General features: G+C 41.8%; 1 pseudogene; it reads left to right on the top strand.

The window, feature by feature from the left end:
• The first annotated feature begins 851 nt into the window (after nucleotides 1-851).
• Nucleotides 852-3,293, top strand: LOC123040411 (uncharacterized; annotated as a pseudogene).
• The last annotated feature ends 13,541 nt before the right edge of the window (nucleotides 3,294-16,834 follow it).

Below are 16,834 nucleotides of genomic sequence, written 5' to 3'. Positions count from 1 at the left end.
TGTCCACCTGTCTAAAGGTTTTGATCCATCTCCCAAAGCAATCTTCAATCTTCCAAAGGTACATTTAAGTGTTGGAAATATGCCCTAGAGGCAATAATATTTGTATTATTATATTTTCATATTCATAATTATAGAGTTTATATTCTATGCTATAACTGCTATGATCCTGGAATATGTGATTCAGTGGAAAACTCATATGCACGTGTGGAATGATAAAAAGTTAAATAAAGGGATCTTAGACTTGCCTCTAGGACTAGATAAAGTGTTGTTGGTGATCACGTTTTCTGGATCTTAGGATGTCGTTAAGTGTAATGATAGTCCTAAAACAACATTGAGATTATGACATTAGAAGAACGATCATATTGAATCTACCCAAACTTGTCTGTTATGAATTGAGTTAATACCGTCTATAATCAAAGAGCAATCAATTGGGGCTAACATTATCCATATGGGACATTAATTGTGAAGATTTTTTCATTTATTACATATCTCAAATATTATTGGGTCATTAGTACTCCAATATTTTGGTAATAATACTAGGAGGTGGTATAGTTATTGTATCCTATCTACTATAAGGGTGACCAATCAACTAGGGTCAACATTATCCATACGAGACAATAATTTTGAAGATCTTTCCATTTATTACATAAGTCAAATATTTCGGGGCATTAGTACTTCAAGATTTTTGTAATAAAAACTAAGAGGCGATCAATTAATACAATGACATATTTTATTCCAGCAATGCAATTTATTGCTCTTATTGAATGACAACCATTCATTTCATGATAGTTTCCTAACATTATAAATATGATGGTAGACACATCAACAATTGAACATTTCATATTTCCATCATGAAAGAAAATCCATCTATTATTGTGACCATTCTCTTAGCATATCTTATTCTGGCCATCGGTGGAAAAGAAGTAAAGTGTATCAGACGAGAAGAAAATACTAGTGGGGTCCCATTGAATCAAAAAGTCAATAAGACTATTCTGGTATGTATGAATTCATCTTAGTATGTATATCTATAATCAGTTTTTCAACTATGAAGTTGAGGAGATGCCGAAATAGGTTGATGGAGGAGATGTTTATGACTGCATCGATGTGAATCTACAACCAGCCTTGAGCCATCCACTACTAAAAGACCACAAAATCCAGGCAAGTTTTAATAATCAATATATTATAACATTCATGTACTACCTAAGTAAAATGTAGGTATTCATGTCTCAATCCATACATGAACGATATGTTATTTGAAGTAAACAGTGGCAGATTAGTAGCTAATATATATAATCATGCTAGAAATTATTTGAACTTTAGTTTTTATTCTAATACTTCATAAATAAGCTTTCACTACACATCTAGCATTCTAAAATTTCTCTTTGTGTTATCTTTATTTCACAGAAGAGAAATATAAAACACTTGGTATGATCATCAAGCAAGGCAAACTACAAACATGCATATTTTTTTATCATATTTTGTCCTAAAAGTACATATGATTAAACTTTCCCAATTACAGATGGAACCAAGCTCTTTCCCGCTGAGTATTCTACCAAATCTCCATCGATGGAAGTCATCCCACAAGCCCAATTGGCCTTGATTGAGTGCCCTACAGGAACAATTCCAATATTGCGCAACAACAGAAGGGTCCACATGCCAGTAGAAACTATTGATAAAGTGATTACCAATGAAGAACATGAGGTGAGTTTTAAATATAATTTTTGAGTGATTCGTTTATATTGGTAGATTATAACAATATAAACTTTTCATTGGAGATGTTAAATGCACAACAATTTATTGCCTTGCAAACAACATGTCAAAGCAATAATTACCTAATAGCCGTCTAGGATTTTATCACATTAAATTCATCCTTTAGATGAAATATATGGTCAAAGGTAGTCAAATAAGAAAATGGAAATAACTAATTGTGTGAATATTTTTATACTTGACATTTTTGTTGCCACTGTAGTAGATGAAAATTTTCTCTAAATGTTTGGTCTATATTGACCTTAAATGCACCATTAAGTGATGTCCAGCAAAATTTTGTTGCGATATGATGTCAATCTTTCTTCTTTAATAAGCATTAGTATTTTCATTGTAAACAAGTCAATATCTTGTTTCGGCTTGCAGGTTGCAGGAGTAGAGTATTTTGATGTGCTATATGGAACGCGGGCTAAAATAAATATCTATAATCCTATGGTGAAGAATAATAGTAAGGATCTAAGTGCATCGTGGATACAAATTAATAAGATAATAAAAGCAGGTGTTGCAGATGGGATAGGGGCTGGTTCTTGGGTATATCCAAGCTACAGTTGTGACAAGTTTGCTAGGTTTCATGTTGCTTGGGTAATCCATAACTATTTCTCTGGATACACATTCTTCAATTTAATATGAATAACTTATAATGGTATAGCTTTTATTGACGTTGGAACACATTTATGTATAGGTTGATGGCTTAAAGACTTGCCCTGATCATGATTGTGGGACTTTCGTGCAAGTTAGCTCAAGTGTTGGTATAGGAGGAAAACTTAAACCAGTTTCTGTCTATAAAGGACCACAATACATGATAGATGTTACTATTTTCAAGGTATTCTCATGTAAATATTTTTTAATTCTTGTATTTTGTTTTGTCATATGAAATACATGAATTATATTTTGATGAAAACTTGAAGACATTGGCTAAACCAAACTTATAGGTGTCAAAACATTAGATAACACAATCTTACTAAGAACCTTTGATCATAGAAAAATATTTTAGCATAGAGGGGAGACTCCCAAATATATCTCTAATATTATGTTCTTGTTAATATGGAATGCAATTAAAAGGATAGCTTCACCTCGCCACAAACAATTGATCGATTGTTATTCATTTCAACTGTGTTGAAGCATTTACCATGAATCCTGATTTATTTTAGGATCCAATGACTAGACATTGGTGGGTGGCTTATGGTCCACAAAACATACATATTGGATACTGGCCAAGGGAAATTTTCCATTTCATGAAGGATGAATGTAATTATGCATTATGGGGTGGATATGTTCAAGGTCCGACGGCGTCATCAGACTCTCCACAAATGGGTAGTGGCCATTTTGCTTCCGAAGGACTTGGAAAAGCAGCATTTGTAAGAAATATCGAAATTTTAAATAAGGAAAACAAGTATGTTATTCCAGATGACAGGAAATTTGGGTATGTCGCCACCAATTTATCCAAATATACTGCAAATAGTTATGTTGATGGACATAGCCACTTTGGTGTGCATACTTACTATGGTGGACCTGGTGGTTTTGTTTGAATATATATGTAATATTATTAATAAAGTTTCCATAATCTAATTAATTTGTACTTGGACAAATTATTTGGTGATTTTATCATGTTAGAATGTATTTATACATGTTAGAATGTATTTATAGTGGTGGATAAGTTGAGTCATCCAACATTTTAGGTTAGTTTTGATTTCCTCGGATATACACCATGGTTTTAGTGCTTCTTTTGATCAGAAAAGTGTTATCTTTGATGCCGAATAAGAATAGGAGAGAGAAACCTATTAATTGCACTATGTGTGAACTTCACTTCCAGTACTGCAGGATGCTGCTAACACGAAACTATGATCAGAGACCCTTCGAGAAACTGTGTGCGATGCCATAATCGCAAACGGTGGTGTATGAAAACCGTCAGAAATGTATAAAACATTTGCGATGACGGATGCATCAAACACGGTTAAGGTTTTAGTTGCGTGTGCGATGAAGGGCATACTGTTCAGTTCAATTAACTGTTTGCGACAAGGAGGAACAAAAGAAACGGGCAACCAGATGAAGGTGTGTGCGATATACAACATACGTTTCACTCGGATGAACTGTTTGTGATTAGGCAACACAAAAGAAACGAGCAGCCAGATGAAGGCATGTGCGATACATAGCATACGGTTCACTCGGATAAACTGTTTGTGATTAGGCAACACAAAAGAAACGGGAAGCCGGAAGAAGGTGTGTGCGATATACAACATACGGTTCACTCGGATGAACTGTTTGTGATTAGGCAACACAAAAGAAACGGTCAGCCAGATCAAGGTGTGTGCGATATACGCATGTGGTTCACTCGGCCCTTGTCATCAGTGTGTGACCTCTGTGGCAACCGTTCGGTCCCCAGGCGGCTCTTCATGTACCGTGGCAACCGTCCACCGCTTCTTTGCCTTTCATTCCATCTCAACTGCTGTCGCACGCTCTTCCTCCCTCCATTTGCCTTCACCCTTCCTTCTGCCATTGTTCGATCATCTTATCCATGGAGGGAACAAGCCGGAAACGACCCCGTTATTCTTTCCCCGATCTGAATGATGACGTGGTGGAGGAACTCATTGATCGGTGCAACGTCATCACCTCGGCTAGCATGGCAGGTTCGTTCAAGACCATTCTCGACTCAACTAATAACATCATTACAAGGAACCCAAGGGTCCAAGAGCGGTTTGATCTCCCCTATCTTCTTCGTCGTGACCCTGCTGACTGGTGCAGGGACGAGGGAAGCCTCGCCTTGTGCAAGTTGATGTCGCTTGATAATGATACGTATGATGTTAAGATGTCATCGCTTGAGGGCAAGGCTTGGGCAGGCACAAATGGAGATTGGGTTGTTTATATTGGGTCCAACTGCGAGTGGGAACTTGTGAATGTGTACATTCATTACCGGGTTCCACTTCCAAAAATCTCATACTGCTGCCCAGAGGTTGATTACACCGGTATTCTACGTGAGTTCAAATATGATCATGGTGACTGTTGTCTATGGAAGATAGCAATTTGTCGAGTTCCCAACCGCTCTTGGGATTACACGAACTATGAAGTTGTTGCTATCTTCGACAAGCTTGTTGCCATCCTTACTTCCACGCCTCGATGGATATTGCTCAAAAATCAATTTCTATACACGGATGAGTACTGTGATGCAATTCAATACGAGGGTCTTGTGTTTGCTGCCACCACTCGTGGCACTGTTTTTGCATGGAATCCTGATGCTTTCGGTACGTTTGTCTTCCATCATAATTATAATTGTTTCATCCACATGCATGCGGGTTAGCTAGTTTCCCTTTACTAATTAATTAACCTTCTTGTGTTTCCAAGGTCCTGTGAACATTCCACCACCTATACTTGAAAATTTTTATAACCAAGGGGGAGATGACGATGCTGATGATCACGAGCATGAGGACGAGCAGGACCCATATACTCAGTGGCACCTGACAACTTTTTCTGATGGATCACCTCTTCTTGTCTGTATACAGGGCACTGCTGATGTTACTAAGGAAGTAGGTGTTGTCTCGCATGGTCGCACTCTCCGGACCTATTCCAACATCCGTTGCAGGGTATTCGGGATGGATACTAGTGTACTAGCGCCAGCACCTTCTCCATGGTTCGGTATTGAAAGTCTTGGAGGAAACTAGCTCTTTCTTGGACAAAACTATCCAATGATGGTGGAAGGCGATCCAGCTGTTGTTGACACAACATTAGTACCATTGATGAGAAGCAACTGCGTCTATACCTCGGACATTGCTATGCTTTCCTACCGTCCCCATATGGGTCTTGACATAGGCCACTTCAGCCTGGGTGATCAGTCCTGTGTTGGTCCCGAGATTGACAGTAGCTGGCCCTTCCCAGAGAATCACTTCTGGTTCAAAGCAAGCGTGTCCAACGCCGACGAGTGGTTGAGCTGAAGTTCATTTCATTGCTTTGTTATTTGTTGTGTAGAAAAACATTATTTTACTAGAATGTTTTGTTGGAAATGATCTATAATCCAACGTGTATCCTCGTTGTCGTTGTGGGTTGTTGACTTGTTGTATGTAATCAATGGTACATTTTCCTATGTGTCCATCAACTCACGCCTGCTAGTGGTGTCCATATGAACAGTGCTAGTGATTTTAGTTGCAAAAATTAGATAGTGCTAGTGATTTTTAGCTGCATATTTTGACAAATCGCAGTGTTACAAGGTTGACAAATGGCAATGTTACTAGATAAACAAACGTCAATCCTTCCAGTTTGACAAATGGCAACATACCCAAAATGACAGATATGCAAATCTTACCCAATTGTTTGTACGTGATTGCACACGGGTCATGCAAAACAACCATTTGCGTTGAAGGGATGCACAAATCCTGCTCGGCACATTTTCCCTTGGCTTCCTGGGCAAGTTGTCGGTTTGCATACGAGTGTTCTAACTAAAACGTTTGCGATGAGTGTTTTATATGTAAAAACCATTGACGTTTTTTTCAAAAGAAAATCATTTGATAAGTCTGTACATCAAGAGAGAAAAACGCAAGTTCGTTCAAACCATATCTTTCATTCAGTCACACTGCGAATTTATATTAATATGATCGAGAATTCGAGATAAAGTATTAAACCCCAAAAAAACTATTTTTGACGGTGGCGGAGGCGGCATGCCGTGCCGTTGTTGTCGTTGTCGTCCTCCAGGATGCTGTTGTTGAAGTCTTCAAGGCAGCACAAAATGTTCTTCACTTGTAAATCAAACATCATGTCGTCGCGCGATCGACGGGCGGGGCGTGGGAGGACGGCAACTGGAGCCGCTGAGAGGGAGCGGTCGACGGAAGCGTCCCATGCCATTGAGGGGGGGCGCGTGCACGGGCACGGGCACGGGCGCGGCGGGTGTAGCCAAACGCACGGGGGCCAGCGCCACGGTGGGTGTAGGGGCGCGCACAGGCACGGGCGCTGGCGCTGGCATGTACACGAGCTCGAGCGGGTCCGTGAAGACCTCACTGACGCTCGCGGCTTCCAGCTCCGCGATAGTGCTCGGTGACCAGCCCGTCAATGCTACGGGGCTGGTCGCTGGCGCAGGCACGGGGATGGGAGCTGGGACGGGAGCGGGGGCAGCAACCACCGCGGCTAGCTCGTTCTGGGCCATGTACATGAGGCCCCATTCCTCCTTATTTTCTATCTCCTCCGGCTCGGAGTCAACTTCACCAAACTTGAAGACTAGTGGCAGATGATCGTTTTGCGCCATGGAATTAATGAAGATCTACGGGAGGGAGGGGAATGGGAGACGAACAGTAAGGCCACCCGTATTAAACAGCGGCTCGAGCGCCATTAATGAAGAGGAAGGCGGGCGGCCATGGAAGTCAAAGGGCTTTCTTCCCAGTGAGCCTGCGCAGCGTACAGCTCGCACGCTTCTTGGTGAGCATGTGCATTCGAGGACAGCTTGCATGCCTCTCGGTCAGCCTATGCACCGGACTGCGCTCGCACACCTCCCGTTCAGTCAAGGTCAAGCACCTGTCCGCACGGCACCTCCTACAACCATTAAAACCAAGACACGTGGCATCACGTGAATGGTTATCAGAACGCACATGGTTTGAATTCTACAAACGTTGAGATATTAAAGTGGCAGCTATTTTTTTCAAAATGCCTTTGTTGGCTTTCATTATTCGAGTGCGCCTTCTCTCAAAATGGACACGAAAAATGCCACAGCATGTCGGGTGCCATTCCACTATAGCATGCCAAGTTTTATGAATTTTAGACGAGTTTTGGATTTACTAGAATTTAAAAACCAAGCATCTCAATGTTTTGCCAGCAATCAACGGTACCCTGGTGTTTGAAATTCATTCCCATTTCTTGCATGGGACCTAAGCATGCACCCAAGGACATAGATTTGATTTTTCAAACAATTTATATGCACTGGAGCATGGCATGTAGTTCAAATTTGAATTATCCACATAAATGCATTGAAAACTCAGTTAATGCATAAAAATGTCCAAACGAACCCCGAAAAATCCCCAAAATTGACACAACACTCTTGTTCTTCTATCTTGACACGAGAATTTTTTTGAAAGCAATAAGAGGCAATGGATATCGTTTCGTCCCCAATGGTGGGACGTTCCGTACCGAAACCATCATGCTTGTTGTGGGAAGCATATACCCGAACCTGCCCCGAATGGGACAATTTTTTAGCACGACATATTGATGCTGCTCCCTTATAGCATCCCAAGTTTCATGAATTTCAAACGAGTTTTGGATTTACTAGAATTTAAAAACCAGGCATCTCAATGTTTTGCCGACAATCAACAGCACCATGGTGTTTGAATTTCATTCTCATCTCATGCGGCGTTGAGCGCGTCCGCGAGGCGAACACGCAGAAGCTCCGCAAGGAGGTTGAGTCCATCTCGTTCCGGGATGGCGAGGCGGTTGATGAGTTCTCCATGCGCATCTCAGGGCTCGCTGGTTCCCTCCGCTCGCTCGGGGACACACTTGAAGAGGTAAAAGTTGTTCGCAAGTTCCTGCGTGTAGTTCCTCCCAAGTACTCTCAGGTGGCCATCGCCATCGAGACCATGCTCGACGTCACGACCATGTCAGTGGATGAGCTCACCGGCCGGTTGCGTGTCGTCGAGGATCGCCTGGAGGAGGACAACAACGACGGCGGCTCGGGTGGCCGCCTTCTTCTCACTGAAGAGGAGTGGTACGCCTGTCTGAAGGACAAGGAGCAGGGCGGCAGCTCCTCCGGTGGGAACAGCGGACGTGGCCGTGGCCGCGGCCGCGGCCGTGGCCGTGGTGGCGGACGCAATGCCGACGAGCGCGATAAGGCACCGAAGCGCGACGGCAAGTGCCACAACTGCGGCACATGGGGGCTCTGCACCCGCGAGTGCTACAAGCCGCGCCAGGAGCAGCATGAAGGCGGTGAGGAGGCCCACCTCGCCCAAGGAGAAGACGACCAGCCAGCAATCTTGCTGGCTCAGGTGTGCGACGAGGTCGTGCATGTTGCGGTGCCGGAGGAGAATAGCGGGCGCGGTGACGCCCCAACAGGCGCGGTGTTGGCGCCGAGCGGCGGCGGCGGAGACAGTCCGGGCGCGACTGAGCTGGTGAACCTCAACAAGGAGCGCGTCGTGCCGCTGGACGCGGGCGCCGGAGTGTGGTACTTCGACACCGGCGCGAGCAACCACATGACCGGTGACAAGGAGCTGTTCGCCACGCTCGACGAATCGATCAAGGGCACGGTCAAGTTCGGGGACGGATCGCTCGTTAGCATTTGCGAGCGCGGCACGATCGTCATCGAGTGTCGCCAGAAGGGTCACCGTGCGCTCATGGATGTGTATCTGATCATGAGGTTGTGCAGCAACATCATAAGCCTCGGCCAGTGGGTGTGCATCCAACTTGCTTGCTCACAAAGACCTAGGGCATTTGAGGAAGCCTATCATAGGAATATACAAGCCAAGTTCTATAATGAAAAATTCCCACTAGTATATGAAAGTGGCAACATATGAGACTCGCTATATGAAAAACATGGTGCTACTTTGAAGCACAATATATGAGACTCGCTATATGAAGGACATGGTGCTACTTTGAAGCACAAGTGTGGAAAAAGAGATAGTAACATTGCCCCTTTATTTACTTTCTTCCCTTTTTTTCTTTTATTTTCTTTTTGGGCCTTTCTTTTTTTCTTTTTTGGCCTTTCCTTTTTTTCTTTTTCTTTTTTTTTCTTTTTGGGGACAATGCTCTAATAATGATGATCATCACACTTTTATTGATTTACAACACATGAATTACAACTCAAAACTAGAACAAGATATGACTCTATATGAATGCCTCCCGCGGTGCACCGGGATGGTGCAATGAATCAAGAGTGACATGTATGAAAAATTATGCATGGTGGCTTTTCCACAAATACGATGTCAACTACATGATCATGCAATGGCAACATGACAAAAGTAGTGCGTTTCATGATGATAAACGGAACGGTGGAAAGTTGCATGGCAATATATCTCGGAATGGCCATGGAAATACCATAATAGGTAGGTATGGTGGCTGTTTTGAGGAAGATATAAGGAGGTTTATGTGTGATAGAGCGTATCATATCACGGGGTTTGGATGCACCAGCGAAGTTTGCACCAACTCTCAAGGTGAGAAAGGGCAATGCATGGTACCCAAGAGGCTAGCAATGATGGAAAGGTAAAAGTGCGTATAATCCATGGACTCAACATTAGTCGACAGAACACATATACTTATTGCAAAAGTTCTATTAGCCCTCGAAGCAAAGTACTACTATGCATGCTCCTAGGGGAGAGGTTGGTAGGAGTTAACCATTGCGCGCCCCCGACCTCCACTCAAGGGAAGGCAATCAAAAGAGCACCCTATGCAATAAATTTGTTACACAACTTTCACCATATGTGCATGCTACGGGACTTGCCAACTTCAACACAAGCATTCTTTAAATTCATAATCACCCAACTAGCATGACTTTAATATCACTACCTCCATATCTCAAAACAATTATCAAGTATCAACTTGATCATAACATCCAATTCACTTCCTATGATAGTTTTTATTATACCCAACTTGGATGCCTACCATTCTAGGACCAATTTTATAACCATAGGAAATACCATGCAGTTCTAAGAGACTCTCAAAATAATATAAGTGAATCATGAGAGACTAGCAATTTCTACAAAATTAAGCCACCGCCGTGCTCTAAAAGATGTAAGTGAAGCACAAGAGCAAAAACTATCTAGCTCAAAAGATATAAGTGAAGCACATAGAGTATTCTAATAAATTATAATCAAGTGGGCTTCTCCCAAAAGGTGTGTACAGAAAGAATGATTTTGGAAAACTAAAAAGCAAATACTAATATCATACACGAGGCTCCAAGCAAAACACATATCATGTGGCCAATAAAAATATAGCTTCAAGTAAAGTTACCGATGAACGAAGACGAAAGAGGGGATGCCTTCCGGGGCATCCCCAAGCTTAGGCTCTTGGTTGTCCTTGAATACTACCTTGGGGTGCCTTGGGAATCCCCAAGCTTAGGCTCTTTCCACTCCTTATTCCATATTCCATCGAATCTTCACCCAAAACTTGAAAACTTCACAATACAAAACTCAACAGAAAACTTGTAAGCTCCGTTAGTATAAGAAAATAAAACCACCACTTAGGTACTGTAATGAACTCATTCTAAATTCATATTGATGTAATATCTATCGTATTCCAACTTCTCTATGGTTCATACCCTCCGATACTACTCATAGGTTCATCAAAATAAGCAAACAACATAATGAAAACATAATTTGTCAAAAACAGAGCAGTCTGTAGTAATCTGTATCAAACGTATACTTCTGAAACTCCAAAAATCCTACCAAATTAGGAAGTCCTAAGACATTTGTGTAACAATCCAGACCAAAAATAATCAGATCAGAAGCACGTTTATGTGAATTAACAAAACTAATTTACTGGGTGAAAAAGTTTCTAATTCTCAGCAGGATCAACACAACTATCACCGTAAGCTATCCTAAAGGTCTCACTTGGTACTTTATTGAAACAAAAGCTATAAAACACGATTAATACATGAGCATAATCATGTGCACACACAAAAACAATAAGGATAAATATTGGGTTGTCTCCCAAGAACGCTTTTCTTTAATGCTTTTCTAGCTAGGCATGATGATTTCAATGATGCTCGCATAAAAGATAAGAATTGAAACATAAAGAGAGCATCATTAAGAATATTACTAACACATTTAAGTCTAACCCACTTCCTATGCATAGGGATTTTGTGAGCAAACAACTTATGGGAACAATTATCAACTAGCATAGGAAGGCTAAACAAGCATAACTTCAAGATTTTAAGCACATAGAGAGGAAACTTGATATTATTGCAATTCCTACAAGCATATGTTCCTCCCTCATAATAATTTTCAGTAGCATCATGAATGAATTCAACAATATAACCAGCACCTAAAGCATTTTTTTCATGATGCACAAGCATAAAAATTATATTACTCTCCACATAAGCAAATTTCTTCTCATGAATAATAGTGGGAGCAAAATCAACAAGATAATTATCATGTGAGGCATAATCCAATTGAAAACTAAAATCATGATGACAAGATTCATGGTTATCATTATTCTTAATAGCATACAAGTCATCACAATAATCATCATAGATAGCAACTTTGTTCTCATAATCAATTGGAACCTCTTCCGAAATAGTGGATTCATCACTATATAAAGTCATGACCTCTCCAAATCAACTTTCATAATTATCACAATAATAATCAACATCCTCCAAAATAGTGGGATCATTACTTCCTAAAGTTGACACTATTCCAAATCCACTTTCATCAATATAATCATCATAAATAGGAGGCATGCTTTCATCATAATAAATATTCTCATCATAACTTGGGGAACTAAACATATCATCTTCATCAAACATAGCTTCCCCAAGCTTGTGGCTTTGCATATCATTAGCATCATGGATATTCAAGGAATTCATACTAATAACATTGCAATCATGCTCATCATACAAAGATCTAGTACCAAACATTCTAATGCATTCTTCGTCTAGCACTTGAGCACAATTTTCCTTTCCATCATACTCACGAAAGATATTAAAAAGATGAAGCGTATGAGACAAACTCAAATCCATTTTTTTGTAGTTTTTCTTTTATAAACTAAACTAGTGATAAAACAAGAACAAAAAGATTCGATTGCAAGATCTAAAGATATACCTTCAAGCACTCACGTCCCCGGCAACGGCGCCAGAAAAGTGTTTAGTTCACGGGGTGTGAGTGTTGCTTACCTAGCCTCCACGGCAACGGTGCCAGAAAAGAGCTTGTTGTCTACTGCACAAACTTCTTCTTGTAGACGTTATTGGGCCTGCAAGTGCACAGGTTTGTAGGACAGTAGCAAATTTCCCTCAAGTGGATGACCGAAGGTTTATCAATCCGTGGGAGGCGTAGGATGAAGATGGTCTCTCTCAAACAACCCTGCAACCAAATAACAAAAAGTCCCTTGTGTCCCCAACACACCCAATACAATGGCAAATTGTATAGGTGCACTAGTTCGGAGAATAGATGGTGATACAAGTGCAATATGGATGGTAGATATGAGTATTTGTAATCTGAAAATATAAAAACAGCAAGGTAACAAGTGGTAAAGTGAGCGTAAACGATATTGCAATGATAGGAAACAAGGCATAGGGTTCATACTTTCACTAGTGCAAGTTCTCTCAACAATAATAACATAGATAGATCATATAACAATCCCTCAACATGAAACAGAGAGTCACTCCAAAGCCACTAATAGAGGAGAACAAACTAAGAGATTATGGTAGGGTACGAAACCACCTCAAAGTTATTCTTTTAGATCAATCTATTCAAGAGTTCATACTAGAATAACACCTTAAGACACAAATCAACCAAAACCCTAATGTCACCTAGATACTCCATTGTCACCTCAAGTATCCGTGGGCATGATTATACGATATGCATCACACAATCTCAGATTCATCTATTCAACCAACACAAAGTACTTCAAATAGTGCCCCAAATATTCTACCGGAGAGTCAAGACGAAAACGTGTGCCAACCCCTATGCATAGGTTCATGGGCGGAACCCGCAAGTTGATCAGCAAAACATACATCAAGTGGCACGTGATATCCCATTGTCACCACAGATAAGCACGACAAGACATACATCAAGTGTTCTCAAATCCTTACAGACTCAATCCGGCAAGATAACTTCAAAGGGAAAACTCAATTCATCACAAGAGAGTAGAGGGGGAGAAACATCATAAGATCCAACTACAATAGCAAAGCTCACGATACATCAAGATCATGCCATAGAGAGAACATGAGAGAGAGAGATCAAACACATAGCTACTGGTACATACCCTCAGCCCCGAGGGTGAACTACTCCCTCCTCGTCATGGAGAGCGTCGGGATGATGAAGATGGCCACCGGTGAGGGATCCCCCCCTCCGGCAGGGTGTCGTAACGGGCTCTCGAGAGGTTTTTGGTGGCTATAGAGGCTTGCGGCGGCGGAACTCCCGATCTATTGTGTCCTTCGATGTTTTTAGGGTATATGGGAATATATAGGCGAAAGAAGTCTGTCGGGGGAGCCACGAGGGGCCCACGAGATAGGGGGGCGTGCCCTCCTATCTCCTGGCCTCCTCGAAGCTTCCTTGGCTTGTACTCCAAGTCTCCCGGATCATGTTCGTTCCAAAAATCACGCTCCCGAAGGTTTCATTCCGTTTGGACTCCGTTTGATATTCCTTTTCTTCGAAACACTGAAATAGGCAATAAAACAACAATATGGGCTGGGCCTCCAGTTAATGGGTTAGTCCCAAAAATGATATAAATGTGTAAAGTAAAGCCCATAAACATTCAAAAGAGGTAATATAATAGCATGGAACAATAAAAAATTATAGATATGTTGGAGACGTATCAAGCATCCCCAAGCTTAATTCATGCTCACCCTCGAGTAGGTAAATGATAAAAACGGAATTTTTGATGTGGAATGCTACCTAGCGTAATTCTCAATGTAATTTTCATTATTGTGGCATGAATGTTCAGATCCAAATGATTCAAAATAAAAGTTCATATTGACATAAGAAATAGTAATACTTCAAGCATACAAATAAAAGCAATCATGTCTTCTCAAAATAACATGGCTAAAGAAAGTTCATCCCTACAAAATCATATAGTTAGGCTATGTTTCATTTTTATCACACAAAATACTCCCATCAAGAACAACCCCGATTTCAGCCAAGCAATTGGTTCATACTTTTTAACGCGCTTCAGCCTTTTTCAACTTTCACGCAATACATGAGCGTGAGCCGTGGATATAGCACTATGGGTGGAATAGAATATAATGATGGAGGTTGTGTGAAGAAGACAAAAAAGGAGAAAGTCTCACATTGACGAGGATAATCAACGGGCTATGGAGATGCCCATCAATTGATGTCAACATGAGGAGTAGAGATTGCCATGCAACGGATGCACTAGAGCTACAAATGTATGAAAGCTCAACAAAAGAAACTAAGTGGGTGTGCATCCAACTTGCTTGCTCACGAAGACCCAGGGCATTTGAGGAAGCCCATTGTAGGAATATACACACTAGTAGAAAAGGGGGCAATGGTCCAGGCCGGGCCAACCCATTAGTCCCGGTTCAGTCCAGAACCGGGACCCATGGGGGCATTGGACCTGGTTCGTGAGCCCCGGGGGCCGGCCGGGCCACGTGGGCCATTGGTTCTGGTTCGTCTGGACCTTTTGGTCCCGGTTGGTGGGACGAACCGGGACCAATGGGCCTCGCTCCTGGCCCACCACCATTGGTCCCGGTTGGTGGCTTGAACCGAGACCAAAGGCTGCCCTTTAGTCCCAGTCCATGCCACGAACCGGGACCAATGAATTGCCTATATATACCCCTCGCCCGTGAGCAGAGCACTCCCACTGCTCTGTTTTTCCTGGCCGGCGAGGGGAGAGCTTTGTGGTGCTCTAGCTCACCTCCTATGCACACGAGGTGTTCGATGGAATGCCCGATCCACACTACTTAAGCTTTCTCCTCTCCAAGCTCGACCTCCAAGCTCCATTTTCCTCAATATTTGTCTAGGTTTAGCGGTCCGTCACGTCCCGTCCCCGTCTTCACCGCCGTCGATCGCCCGCGCCGATCTCATCGCCGACACCACCGTGGTGAGCCTCTTGTTCTTATCTTCTTTCTGAAAGGAAAAATATTCTTGTATGTTTAGATAGATACTTGTATTATTTTCTTACTTTTATTATTGCATCTTATATAGTGCGATGGTTTTGGTATCCAACCCCGTCGGCCCTCGTCCTGTCTATGATTCGGATGTGGTATATATTATCTTTTCATAAATATTGGTTCATTTATTGTTTATGAAAATTATGCCGACCAACGTAACATAGATTTTATTTATCTAGGAGGTTGTTGAACCGGAAATTCCAACCGACCCTATTGTCGAGAGGTTAAATTTAGTGAAAGAAGAAAACAATTTCTTGAAGGAAAAAATAAGAAAAATTGAGGAGGAGAAGATGATATTGGAGTTGCATGTTGCGGATGTCGTCGATGATCACAAGATCAAGATGGATGCAATGCGCTTGAAGATTAGAAATATTAGAAAATATGCCATTCATACCGAGGCTTGGTATCATTATGCCGTTGGATCAGTTGTTATCTTGGTTGCGATTATGATCGCATTTGTTTTCGCATTAAAATGTTTTACATAGTTTCAATGTATGGTTTAATTAATTTAGATGCTGTGCAGAGCTTTATGTTGTTAGATGAGAACTATGTATGTACTTTGGTTTTAATGTGATGATGAACTTCTATTAATTTGGTCACTTAATTATCTATTCATGATGTTCTGTAATGATTTTTGACACACTTAATTATATATAATGCATGTAGATGAACCGGCAATGGATGTACGGTGAAAGACACACCTACGAGTACATTAAGGGCGTGCATGATTTTCTCGAAGTGGCTGAGGCAAACAAGCAGAATGGTTTTATGTGTTGTCCATGCCCTATATGTGGGAATACGAAGTCTTACTCTGACCGGAAAATCCTTCACATCCACCTGCTTTACAAGGATTTCATGCCACACTATAATGTTTGGACGAGGCACGGAGAAATACGGGTTATGATGGAAGACGGCGAAGAAGAAGAGTACGATGACAACTATGTGCCCCCTGAATACGGTGATGCTACCGAAGATCAAGAGGAACCGGACGATGTGAACGATGCTGCTGCAACGGGCGAAGCTGCTGAAGATCAAGAGGAACCATACGATGTGCCCGATGATGATGATCTCCGCCGGGTCATTGTCGATGCAAGGACGCAATGCGAAAGTCAAAAGGAGAAGCTGAAGTTCGATCACATGTTAGAGGACCACAAAAAAGGGTTGTACCCCAATTGCAAAGATGGCAACACAAAGCTCGGTACCGTACTGGAATTGCTGCAGTGGAAGGCAGAGAATGCTGTGCCTGACAAAGGATTTGAGAAGCTACTGAAAATATTGAAGAAGAAGCTTCCAAAGGATAACGAATTGCCCGACAGTACATACGCA

The sequence above is a fragment of the Triticum aestivum genome, chromosome 2B (genome assembly GCF_018294505.1).
Source record: "Triticum aestivum cultivar Chinese Spring chromosome 2B, IWGSC CS RefSeq v2.1, whole genome shotgun sequence".
NCBI lineage: Eukaryota > Viridiplantae > Streptophyta > Magnoliopsida > Poales > Poaceae > Triticum > Triticum aestivum.
This window is presented reverse-complemented; position numbering and strand designations above follow the sequence as displayed.